Consider the following 12435-nt stretch of genomic DNA (forward strand, 5'->3'; position numbering starts at 1 on the left):
GAAAGTCCAGTCATTAGAAGAGACTTAATGAAAAGTAAAATTACTAGAAAGAAAATTGGTTTTGTCCTGGCTCAAACCAGGACAGCTGCATATCTATGAATGACACATTTCCTTTCTGCATCCAGGAAGTGTCCTGGCCCCAGGCACTGTACATTTCCAAACAGCACACCATGGTGCCTACCAAAACTAGCAGGGCACAAGTGTGGGCAGGCCCAGAGCAGCAGGGGCAGCAATGGACTCAGGAAGAGTCTAGAGTCATTGACAATGAAAATCCAGATCAGTAACTATCTTCCTGAGCCACCCTCAGACTCAGAAGCAGTGAGGAAGGTCTGGGCATCTCTTCCCTCTGCTACTCAGCATGGCTGTGCAGGAACATGCCAGGGCAAGCAGCTGGCAGAAGACACCAAGGAGAAACATCAGTCCTACCCACAAGATTAAAATGACAGGTTATGGCCTAAAGTCCATTGCTGCAGAGGGCAGACATGAAGAGCAGAGCACTGGCAGCTGCTCTGCCTAGCTAGCTGCAAAGCCAGCAGAGCCCCTCAGAGATCCATGGCTCCCCAGAAGCCACTGCAGTGCGACCCTACCAGCTTTCCTTCCAGCACCGAGAGAAGAAACCTCTCACCCAGGGGAGGGACAGCAGTGGCAGAGCTGAAGTGGCTCCAGCCCTGCCCCACTCATGGGCCAAACCTTGCTTTGCAAGCCCAGCTCCCCAGGGACCGCAGCACGACGTCTGGGGTGACAGGAGGGCTCTGCTGTCCCCACACACCCTGGTCACCCCAGGGAACACAGCAAAGGGATGCTTTCAGGCCCCACTGAAGTCAGCAGGAATCTGACAAAAGGGAGCAGCTGCCACAGATGAAGCAACGTGCAAGTGACACAGCAGCAGCAGCAGCAGTTTCTGATCCAAACCAGGCAGGACTCTCCCTGCCCACCCATCTCCCACCGCTGCCCTGCCCCCAGCACGGGGCTGCCAGGAGGCTGGAGACCTGGGCCTGCCATCACTCCATGCCCAGCCGGGATGCAGGGAGGAGGGAGCTGCATGCCGGGACGTGTAGTCCCTACCAGGGCCCCACCACTCTCACGCCAAGACCCACAGGAGCTGAATCGCTGCTGTCACACACGGCGGTGACAAACGAGGCTTTGCAGGATGACTTCACCCTCCCGGTCCTTCTCCTCTGAAGCAGGGGACAGTCAAAAGTAACACCAGTCCTCTCACAGAGGGAGTTGTCTCCCGTTTCACCTGCCAGACTGTGCTCACCTCCTGCATTAGTTAACAAATTCACTGAGACTCTCCTTTGTGTCAGGCTTTAATCCTGCCACGCTCCCCACGAGGTTCCAACTCTTTGCTAAGGCTAACAGGCACAATCCTGACAAAGGAATGGGTCTGTAAGCAGATCTTTGCTTTTGTGATGCCTTTTAAATAGGCACCAAGTGGAAATTAGTTATAAAACACCTCAAGATGCAGCATGACATTCCTCTACCATACACCTTCCACAGCAGCTACAGACTCCAGGCTCCTTCCTTAAAAAACAAAAGGAGCTTGGAAACTCTGGAGATAAGTTCATGAACCCTGTACACATCACTCAATGGATCTAGTTCACAGGTGGGCTGCAAACAAGCCCCTCACCCCTGCTCCCATCATGCAACCACCCTCCCCCTTTTCTTCCTGATGCACAGCAGCTTTATGAACACAACAGCCAGGGCTGCTGTGGGCATGCCTGCACGGTTTCTGCAAAAACAGGATGCCACAGCCACAGCAAAAGGCTTGAAGACCCCCCTCCCCCCCTCTCCGGGTGTCCTGAAAGGATGGGAATAACCAGTTGAGCCCAGCCGTGGCTGGGCTGGAGCTGATGCCTGGGAGGAGGAGGAGGAGGAGGAGGAGGAGGCCTCATGCTGTCAGCATAGCCGTGGCCAGGCTGTCCCTGCCCGTGTCATAGCAGAGGAGACATGGCCTGGGTGGGGGAGACCATGGGCAGCACAGACACCCTGAGGACCCGGGGGCTTAGCAGGGAGCCGGCAGCCAGGGTGTGGGGGGAGGCACCCTCCAAGCACAGCCCCAGAGCCAGCACACACCCCTGGGCAGCAACCCTGCCCGCAGCCCCACTGTGCCCCACACACCCACCTCTGCCAAGCTTTATCTTCTCAGCCCCCTTAGGCACCGACCCCCCGGCAAAGGAGAGGGCACGACCTCCCTGCACAGCCCACCCCCCACCCCCGGCAGCAGTTCCACGGTCACACCGCTGCCTGCCCTCTCCCCCGCAGACACCTCCTGCCGCAACCTCCCCCGCTCCCGGACACCCCGCCGGCCCCTGCACTCCCGGCTACAGCCCCCCCAGTCACGGACTCCCGGATCCATCCCGCTTACGGCCCTCCCCAATTCACAGCTCCCTATCCCGGTCACGGCTCCCTCAGCTGACAGCCCCCCCACCACCCCGGTCACGGCCCCTCCTCATCCTGCTCAGAGCCCCTCCGGCGTGTACAGCCCCGAAACCACCCCGGTCACGCCCCGTCCTCCTCCCCCCATCCCGGTCACAGCCCTCCCCACCCCATCCCTCTCTCCTTCCCTCCTCCCTCAGGGCCCCCAGCGTCCCACCCCCCCGAACCTTCTGGAACTGATTGGGGGGCGGCGGGGACCGGTCGCATTAACCCCTCCCTCGCCAGACAGGCGACCCATCCCCTTCCCTCGCCCCTGGTGCTCGGTTCGTCTCCGTGCCCCGCCTCGCCCCGTCACCCGCGGCCCCTCCGGACCCACCAGCGCCCCCTCCGCTGCTGCTGCCGCCGCCGCCGCGGCCCCGTCTGCTGCGCTTCTCCCTCCGCTGCTTCCGGGTACCGGCAGGGACCCGCCCCCTCACTCTCCTCCCCCGCGCTGATTGGTGCACTGGGCGGGGCGCGGCGCGGGGCGAGGCCAGCAGTGGGGTCGGGCGGCCAATGGGAAGGCGTAGAGGTGGTGACGTAACGCGCGTAGGTCCCGCCCCCTCCCCGCCCCCTCCACGTGCGGGTGTGTGATGACAGCGGGGAGGGGGCGGTCCCATGCAGGGCGGCTTCTGATTGGCTGCCGCCGGAGGGGGCGGGGCCAGACCCAGCTCTGGGCGGGGGCTGCCATCCCCCGGGACCCCCGAGCCCCCCGCGGGGGCAACCCCCGGACCCACGGGCTCGGTTTGTCCCCACCCCATGGACACGGCCTCCTCCCGGTGTGTCCTCCTCCCGGGGTGTCCCCCACCCTCCGGACATGCCTGTCTCCCAGGTGGGACCTCCAGGGTGTCCCCCTGACCCAGGGTACCGAGTGAGCCCGAGTGAGACCCCGAGTGGGGTGTTCCTCACCCCACTGTCACGGCTTGCGCGGGACTTCCCTGGGTTGCTGCCCACAGCACGCATGTGGCCTCCCCCAGTGGGACCCCCCTACGGTGTCCCTCACCCCGTGGACATGACTTCCTCCGAGCGGCCCCCGGGGAGTCCCCTGCCCCATGGACACGGCCCGAGCAGAACCAGCCCCCTGTCCAACTCCCCTCGCTGCTCAGCCATCCGCAGCTGCAAAGCTGCTCTAAAAATAGCAGGGACCGGTCCCATCAAATGATAAATATAACCAAGGGCTCTTCTTCTGACTGTGCTAGCGTGCAGCCAGCTGGAGGCAAAGCATCTGCCGACCCCCAGGGCCCCCCCTCGCCTCTCTGCCAGGCTTGGGGGCATTATTTTTGGAGGTTCTATCATGGCTGAACCCATGCTGGGCACTCTCCAGGAATAGCAGTGTGCAGGGATGCAGCAGAACGGGTGGTCCCTGCACCTCCCTGCCCCTCCATACGCTTTTCTGGAGGGACAGGTGCCAGCTCCATACGCTGCTACATGGCCCTTACAGGGACCTCATGTCCTCCTGAGGCCTCAACGTGTGGTTACAGGAGATTTGTTGTTAAATATCCTCTGGCTGGTACCGGGATGAGGTTGTGTGCCATTATAAGTTGTTTAATATAGAGAGCGTTTTAATTTCTGAGTGTGACAAGGGGAACATCCGATCTTTCAGTGGTGGGGGGAGGTTTAAGAGCCACTGCCATAACCTGTGTGTCCTCAAGTGCCAGTTTCAGGGAGGAAGAGCTGGGGAGGCTTAGTTCCCCCTCACCCCTGCTTGTCTCTCACAAAATGTGTTTCCCACACATTCCCAGGGCAGTATTTTGCTTTTCTGCCCTTTGGCCCTGTGTGTCAACTCTGCAGAGAAGCTCTGGTGTCCAGCTGGGAGGGGAGCAGAGACCATGGAAACCAGAGATGGGCTGAAAACAGAGCAGTCCCCAACGCGTGGCCACTTCCTCAGGCTGTGTTTTCCAGCTTAAACTGGCTGAAATGAGTTCAGGGTTAACAAATGGTTAATGAATCATTATTAGCCTGAACGGGAACTGAACTGGAACAACTTCAGTCACAGCTGAACCCATGGTGGAGCTGAATCCAAAAGATTTGCTGGTTCAGCTCCTCGGCTGCAGGGAAATATGGGCTGCTTTGTCCTTGACAAGAGTAATACATTTCTGTTTATTGTGTGGGTAGCAAAGGATTATTAACATCCCAAGTTATTTACCTCTCGCTTTTGAGCACTGAGGGTTTGTGAGCGATGTCCCTGCTGAGCACACTGTCCCTTAGCAACCTCCTCTGATTTTTAAAACATGTTCTTGTTCCAGAAAGAGGATTAAGGAGCAGGACGTAAAAGCTCCTTTGAACAGCTTGGGTGGGGTGCGGGTGCTCCTCCTAGGAGCGGGGCAGAGCCTCATCCATGGCCATTTGATGGGGAATGGTAATACAGGCAGAAAATGGTGTCTGGAAAACCTCCAGGGGCCCGGAGAGGATGGGGGGCAGGTCACTGCTCGAGCCTTGCAGAGGGACAGCCCACCCGGGGCTGGCCACGAGTGGGTGTCATCCTCCTCCTGCAAACCCTGGGGACCGGCAAAGAACCTCAGAAGGGTCTGCGAAGGCCATCAGGGAGGTTTAAATGAATTAGGCAGGGCTCCCCAGCACGGCTGGCCACCTTCCAGGGGCTCGCCTGCCAGGAGGAGGGTGTTTCTTCAGGAAGATGAGGTGTCCCCGCGTAGCGCGTGGTGGAACGACATCCTTCTGTGATGAGCTCTGCTGCCTGCAGGGCTTTCCCTTTGAAGGGTGCGCCTGCAAAGGTGGCTGAGTGCCGGTGAGTTCATCGCTGGGTGAGCTCCCTCCCGGAGCTGCCCCGACCGGCCGGCTCCAGGGCTGTGGCCGCTCAGCCTGTTCCCCGGGCTGGCTGCTCCCTCCGGAGAGGCTGCCGGCTGCGAAGCTCCCAGCAGACTCAGGAGCTGACACCAGCAAGGCTCCTCGCCACAGCCTTAATTTAATTTAATGGTTTTCATCATGGAAGGATGACGTCCCCTCCCCATGCACACGCTCGTTTTGTTGCTGTGGGCTGGTTTCGCGGTTGCAAAAGCGCCTTCGAAAAAGCAGGCACGTCACCTCCTGGAGGTGATGGGGCAAGATGGGACGCCCGAGGGGTGCCTGCACCCAGCACCGGCTGTCTGCTTGATCCAAGCCCATGTAGGTATAGAAATGAAGGGCCTGAGTGCAGAAACCAGCCCAGAAAGACCTGGAGCCATGGCAGGGAAAGATTGTAGAGAATTTTAAAAGGCCCATGGAGGAAGCTGTTGTGAATCATCGGTCACGTTGCCTGGGGGGCTCACCGTGCCAGGCTGGGGTGGGGGGTGGTTGTACAGAAAGGCAGTGGGGCTGGATCGGGCACCCCGTTGGTGACTCATGGCTTTGTCCCAGCTGGCAGAGGAAGCGGAGAAAGCCCAAGGGGCAGGCGTGCAAGAGGAGCTTTGGGTGTCACTTCCTCTCTTAATGGGATGCCACACAGACGTCTCTTCATCAGGCTGCTGCAAAAGACCTTTGCTTTCTCTCTTTCTCACAGCCTCAGCCCTCTGCATGCTGTGGAGAGACTTCGGCTCCTGCAGAGTTGCCTCCTGGGGTTTACACACTTATGCTCCAAACAGTTAGCTGTGAATCAGAGCAAATCTCAGCAAACCCTGACTCTCTTTCCTGTCTCAAGAAGGGGATGCACACCCCGCTGTTCCACGCTGGGGCCGAGGGACATCCCCAGTGGAACATGAGCTGGTGCTGCAAGACCTTTCCCCTGCTGGAACCTGTTCTCAGCAATGTGCTCGGCTTACCTGTTTGACTGAAACAGCTGTAAAACTGAAGATATGAATCATGCTCAGAGAGTTTCCTGACAGAGGAGCCCTCCACCTCCTGAGTGCAGGGGTGGTGTTCCCTCCCCTGCATGGCTGTGAGCAGTGTTTCGGGTCACCATACAGCCACAGTCACTGTGGCACCCCAACAGAGCCCCAGTGCACACAGATGCCTCATTCCAAGCTTGGGGGGCTCTGCTGGGATTCAGAGTCCTGCTGGCAGAGAGGGGGGTGACACTACTACTGAGGAAAGACAGATCTCATATGGCTTTAACAAGCAGCAGAGGTAGGGTCTTCCACCCAGCCCACTCCCCCCCCCCCTCCATGGACCCTATAGCTCCATTGTTGCCTCTCTCCCATCTGCTCCCATAGAATGTTATGGGACAGCAGCAGTGCCACCCTCACAGAACCACTTTGGCTCTGAGGAGCAAAGGCTCCCTCCAGGCTACTCAGCTGGGTGCAGGTCAATAATTCAGTGCTTTAGCCACCACATTTCACTGCTGCTTTGTGTCTGAGATTCACATGGATCTTCCCAGAGCCAAACAGGGGGCTTAGCTGTGGACAGCACCCAAGACGTCTATCTCAGAGCTACTGGTAGACACTGTAGCAAAGAGTGAGGGCTGTAGGCTGCAGCTTGGCAGGCTGAGGATGCTCAGAAGGAAGACTTTCTGCAAAGCAGAATGCAGCCCTAGGCAGGTGCCCAGTGTTTGCAGCACAAAGCCATATCATATTTGAAATAATGCTGGTTACATCCTGCTCTGAGCAGGAGGTCAGGCTGGAAAAGTCCCTGACTGTGTTGTTCAGGAGATTCCCAGCTGAAACAACACCTGAGGACAGTATGAACTGGTTTAGCACCAAGCAAATAATCGTGCCTCGCCCCTTGTCACACAAATCACTGCCAATACACTCCTTAGGCTCACCTGTTTCCCTGGCCAACTTGGCTTCACTTAGTGGCCCTCTCCCCTTGCCTGCAGCTGGGTAGCTGGGGGGATGGGATGTAGATATGGGATGGCACCAGCGATGGGGTCCAGAGACAGTGCTGCTGGTCTGTGTGATTCACCCAGGCTCTACAGAGGGATGCACCTTAACCCCAGAAGCAAGAGAAAGATTCCTTGAGCTTCTGCTCTGGCTTCCCTGCAAAAATATTTCCTTTCTTTTGTGCCTGCCTCGGAATAAAAATAAAAAGGGAGGGATTGATAAACTCTGTTTACCCACTCAGATAGTGTCAGCCCTATGCAGCTGGCTGGCATGGGCTGTGCCAGGGCCAGTGCATGCCAGGGCTGCTCCAAGCCATGCAGTGACATCTCAGCCTTGCAGCAGCCAGCAGCTTTCCCTGACTTTCAAGTGTTTGACCTGGGGCCGATAGCAGAAGGCAAAGGTCCCCTTGGTGTCACCTTGGTGGGGTGGCAGAGGTTGGGGCCATGCAGAAATGCCTCCCAGTGCTGCAGGCTGCCCTGGGGCCTGACGCTGCCCACTTATTCTGGATGTCTGCCTGCTCCTAAATGTTGGCATTTCTCCCTGTTCATGTTTGGTGTTCAGGGCTGAACCCTTTCAGGAGCTCTGAGACTTGGAGAGCTTGCATAAAGATCTTGCACCTAACCCTGCACCTTAGGGTGCTGCACTTGGCTGGACCCCCTCTTCTGGCACCTGGACACTTCCTGGAGGATATGGCAAAGCTTACACAGATTTTGAATTCCAGGTTGTGGGGTGAAGATGGCTCCATCTGTGCTGTGTGGAGGGACAGCAAAGCCCCTTCCCCACTGCCTGCTGCCGGGGAGGTGCTGAACTCTGTGGGGCTCATCTGGAAAGTGAGGTCCGGGGGTACATCATCATTTTGGTCGCTGAAAATTTCGGGTGGTGAAAAAAACCCTTCCCATGCCTGTCTTGGTCAGCGGATGCTGCCTGTTGGCACAAGGTGGCAGCCCAGACCAGCTTATGTTCAGCGGGGCTGTACCCGGAGCCTTCCTTGGGGGGCAGCTGGGCTGGGCCATCCCCTGCCGCGGTGTCCCCATCCCAGCAGACCCGAGGTGCGTGTCCTCTGCAAGGTGCTGCCTGCTACGGGACGGACAAACCCTGCTGCAGGACACAGCCCCTGTCTCGTACCGGGGACATGTCCCTGTAGAAGAGCTGCGAGGGCACCGGGCAGCAGCACAGGGGATGCGATGCTGTTTCCCACCCTCTGGAGAAAGGAGAGCCCCTGGGCACTGAATTCTTTCTGCTCAGGTGTGCGGCAGTGAGCTGCTCCCAAAGCACAGGGCTGCCCTGACCCATGGCTCTGCTGCACCTTTCCTCTGTGAAGCTGATCTGGAGACAAGGGATGTGTTGCTGGGCTCCAGTTCAATAGCTCCTGGGACAGAGAGGGTTCAGGGTGAGGACACACATGGTTGCTACTGGGACTTCAGCTGCCAGAACCCTCTTCCAGGGCCTTTCTCCTTTCAAAAACAAGCAGTGCAGGAATGAGGGAAATGAGCCAGCACATCCACAGGGAATGATGGGCTTCCTCTGGCCTTGTGGGGAGCAGGGACACTCTGGGGTCTGTGATAAGTAGCCCAGGGTGGAGGTATTAGGAGCCACTAAAAGTGTTCACGGGTTTCTCACCCTGATGTGGCCATCTGGCAAAGGGATGGTGTTTCTTCAAAGTTGTGATGCTGTTGTAAATGAGGTTCTTTGGCATCAGTTTTCACTTCTTGGGGTTTGGTGTATTCCTGCATCTCCCTGTTTCCCTCTGCTTGTTGCAGGCTGGTGCCTGTTTAGTCCCTAAGACTGATGTGTTCAATGAGACAGCCATGAGGAGGCTCCCATTTCTTCCCTCCATTCATCCATGAATGCTCTGCAGGTACAGAAGCTCCTGCCACAGGGGATCCTCACTGGGAATCTGAGTGGTGCCTGGCTCAGGCTTTGGGTTTACCCATGGCCCCAAAAAGTGAAAGCTTCTGTGTGTGCTTACATTTCTAGGCCAGCTCCATCCTGATGAGTATACTTTCCCATCTTCTGTTTGCTTATCTATAACAGGGACACATGAGAAGGTTGCTGATATGATGGACCTTGTTGGACCTCTATCTTGTTTGAGCTAGGAATTAATTTGGATTTCTAGTCAAATCCTGTGACAGACCTGTTTACCCCCTTGTTGTCAGCAAAACCTGAGCGTTGGCTACCTAAGGCTGGGAGCTGGGCACCCAACCTTTCCTGTCCTTTCAGGACCCCACTTTCAGGCAGGCATTGCGTCTTTGTCTCTTTGTCTTAATTTTTTTTTTTTTTTTTTTTTTTTTTTGTCCATGGCCTGCTTCCAGCTTTTGTCAGAAACTCTGGCAGGAATATGCCTCACTGAACAGTTGAGCAGCTCTTCTCTGTAAATCTTAAGCACATCTGCATCTACATTTGTAGAGGAAAGCAGGCCAGAAGGAGCCTATGGAGCTGAGAGGCAGGTCTGAAGGATGGTATGCACTATCTGCCAGTATTACCAGGCAGGGCTGGGCAGCACAAGCAAGCTGCTGCTCTGGCACTATGCCTGCCAGCATCCAGAAAAACTGTCCAAACTGTCCAAACATCCACCTGGGTACAGCTGCTGTCCATGCTCAAATGTGCAAACACATCCAGGACCACATCAAGGGCATCTCCATACTAGGGGTGCACCAAGTAGCAGAGAAAACAAACCTTCCCATCCCAAATGACAGCTGTGCTTGGACTGTCACTTCTGCCTGTCTGGGGCTGACACTGTCCCGAGGTTCCAGCAAGCTACTTGCAGGCAGCATGGGAGTTGCTAGCTCTGTCTGTTGCACTCTTTTGCTGGCCAGAGAAATGCCCACTCCTGCTGTTATTTCTGTCTCAGCTTCTTCCCCTCAAAGGGACATTTGGGAACACACTGCTCTTGCGGGGCCCCTGCAGATCCTGATGTCCAGCTCTGCTTCCCATGGCTGCCTCCTTTCATATCAGTGAAAGCACTCAATCTCTTACTAGCCTCTTGGGAGGATTGAGAATTAAATGATGCAAAAATCCCTGCCAGCTGCTGGCGTGGGGATCCCTGGATGAGTTTCTCCAGCTCAGTGCAGGCGAGTGACCAAGCAAACGAGGTCACTGCCTCGTTTGCAGGAGCTTCAGATGCCCATCTCCAAGCACTGTGGCTGCCCCTGTCCCAGGGAAGCATTTGCTGGGGTGCACATTCCCAGTGCCCTGGTGGAGAGGCATGAGAGTGGCTGGGGGCTGAGCAAGGTCCTCTGACCTGTGGGTGTTGTACTACACTGGTGAAGGATGCTGTAGCCACCTTGGCAGTGAGAGCAATGGATGGGAAATGTTTTGGGGCTCTATGCAGCAATTCCCAGCACAGAGGACCATCCTCTGTGTCTTTCATGCTTGGATTCACACAAACACACAAAAAATCTCGTCCTGCTACCAAAGCTGGTTTGGTTTTAGTTCAGTGGGGAAAAAATACACCCCAAGTGTGACCTAGTGCTGACAAGTACCACTTGCTGATGCAACTGAAGCCATTGAGGGAGTCCTTTTACCACCACACCCATACTGTGAAGACAAAGGCAGAAGCTGGGTAGCTTTCATCAGCAAAGCTTTCTGGTGTGGAAGCCCAAGGGCCAGGTCAGGAAGAGACCATGGCTGTCTTGTTCTGAGTGCAGGTGGCTGTCCTGCAGTGGGAGGCATTTGGCTACTTTTGGGGTAGCGGTCCCCAGGCTGTGCTGTCTGAAAAAGGGACAAACTGTTTCCAGAAACTGGCTGCTTGGCTTGACAGGGCTGGCTATGGAGTTTCATCTCCACCATCTTGCAGATGGAATAAACACAAAGGGGGGTGCATGCAGCTCTTACAGAAGTGCTGTTCTGCAGCCACGCATCCATGTTGCTGCCAAATGAGTGAGGGAAGGAAAGAGGATAATGTTCCTGAATTGAAGTTACAGCCCTTTCCTCTTCCATTACTAATCCCCATTCAGATTTAATCAGGCAAATAGTGTATTTCAGTGTTTGCTCTCTGAGTAACTGCAGCAACAATCCACTCCAGAGAGGCTGTACTTTGGTGACTGTTGTGCAAGGTCACAACAAAAAGAAAAACTTATCTCTGAGAGGCAGTGATATGAAACATAGCAGCAGGTAGAGACAAAATCCAGGGGCACCAAGGGAAAACAAAGCCAACCAATGCTGCACGTACTAGAGCACACTTATGGAATATACTGGTCAGCTCTTGTTTTGAGAGCATTGCAAGGTGAGTGTGGATGGCAGCTGAAAACCTCAGAGATGAAGGCAAACAGACAGTGAAGAATTGGGCGACAAATGCAGGAGATTCATGTGGTGCCTCTTTAGGACCTAATCAGCCAGATGGGTTCAGCATTTGGCTGGGAAAAGGGCCTTTGTTGCATTGTTCAGAATAGGTCTGATGGCAGCTTCAATGATACTCCTAACTGAAAGGGAGTGGGGAAGGACCAGAAGTGTTCTGCCAAAAGGCTCTGCAAGATCTTTGTGTGGAGAGAGGGCTGGTTGAAAAATGCCATGTTTGTTATGGCCTGAAAAACTGGCAGGGTAATTATTTTGTACACTTTCTTTTGATGGAAATACTCGATAAATATGAAGAGCTTTATTCCAGCCAAATTGAAGTTGAGGACATGGGATGCACCTGTGGGCAGAAAACTAGCAGATTAAGGTTACTTTTGGGCAAAGAGAGCTGGGTCTGAGGCAGAGAGGCTCAAATGCCCAGCATTGAGCAGTATGAGCTGCTGCCCTTACTGAGAGATAAAGCATCAGATTAATTTCATCTGGTTCCCTTCATCTGAGCTAAGGTCTGCAGGATCCCTTTTACAATTGGTGCAGAAAACAGGTAATTTTGGGGCATAGTATGAATATGTCTATGAGGTAACTGTTCCCAGTTAAGTGTTTCAATGGATTATAGAGTGACACAGAAGGAAGAGCTCAGAGACAGACACCCACCATATAGACACCTGCATTTGCCCAGCTATATCCTGACCCAAAGAGGATCACACAGAAAGGCCAGGGGGATGCCTGCTCCAAGGAACACTCCAAGGGAATGTGAGGAATTTGAGGGCACAGAATGAAGAGAATGTGGTCTCCAGGATCAAAATGTGATCAATGACCCAGTGGTGACCAATCAGAGAACAGAGGACAGCAGCAGGGCCAAGAAGGAGCTAGAAAATGTCCTGGAGAGCTTTGAAGGAGGCAGACAAGTTGTACAGGTTGCATAAATTCACTGTCCAGAGAAATCAACCCCTCCTGCTTTTGCTACATATCCAAGACA

The 12435-nt window shown here is 55.3% G+C and overlaps 1 protein-coding gene across 4 annotated transcripts in view; it reads right to left on the reverse strand.

Moving 5' to 3' along the window:
- ATOSB (atos homolog B) overlaps positions 1 to 2829 on the reverse strand; it is a 39963-nt gene extending 37134 nt beyond the window's left edge. For all 4 annotated transcript variants that reach the window (XM_071730236.1, XM_071730234.1, XM_071730237.1 and 1 more), the window contains exon 1: positions 2756 to 2829. The gene's annotated coding sequence lies outside the window, so the exon portion shown is untranslated. The remainder of the gene's footprint in view (positions 1 to 2755) is intronic.
- Between the last annotated feature and the right edge of the window lie 9606 nt (positions 2830 to 12435).

Source organism: Heliangelus exortis, chromosome Z (assembly GCF_036169615.1).
Source record: "Heliangelus exortis chromosome Z, bHelExo1.hap1, whole genome shotgun sequence".
In the NCBI taxonomy this organism is placed as follows: domain Eukaryota; kingdom Metazoa; phylum Chordata; class Aves; order Apodiformes; family Trochilidae; genus Heliangelus; species Heliangelus exortis.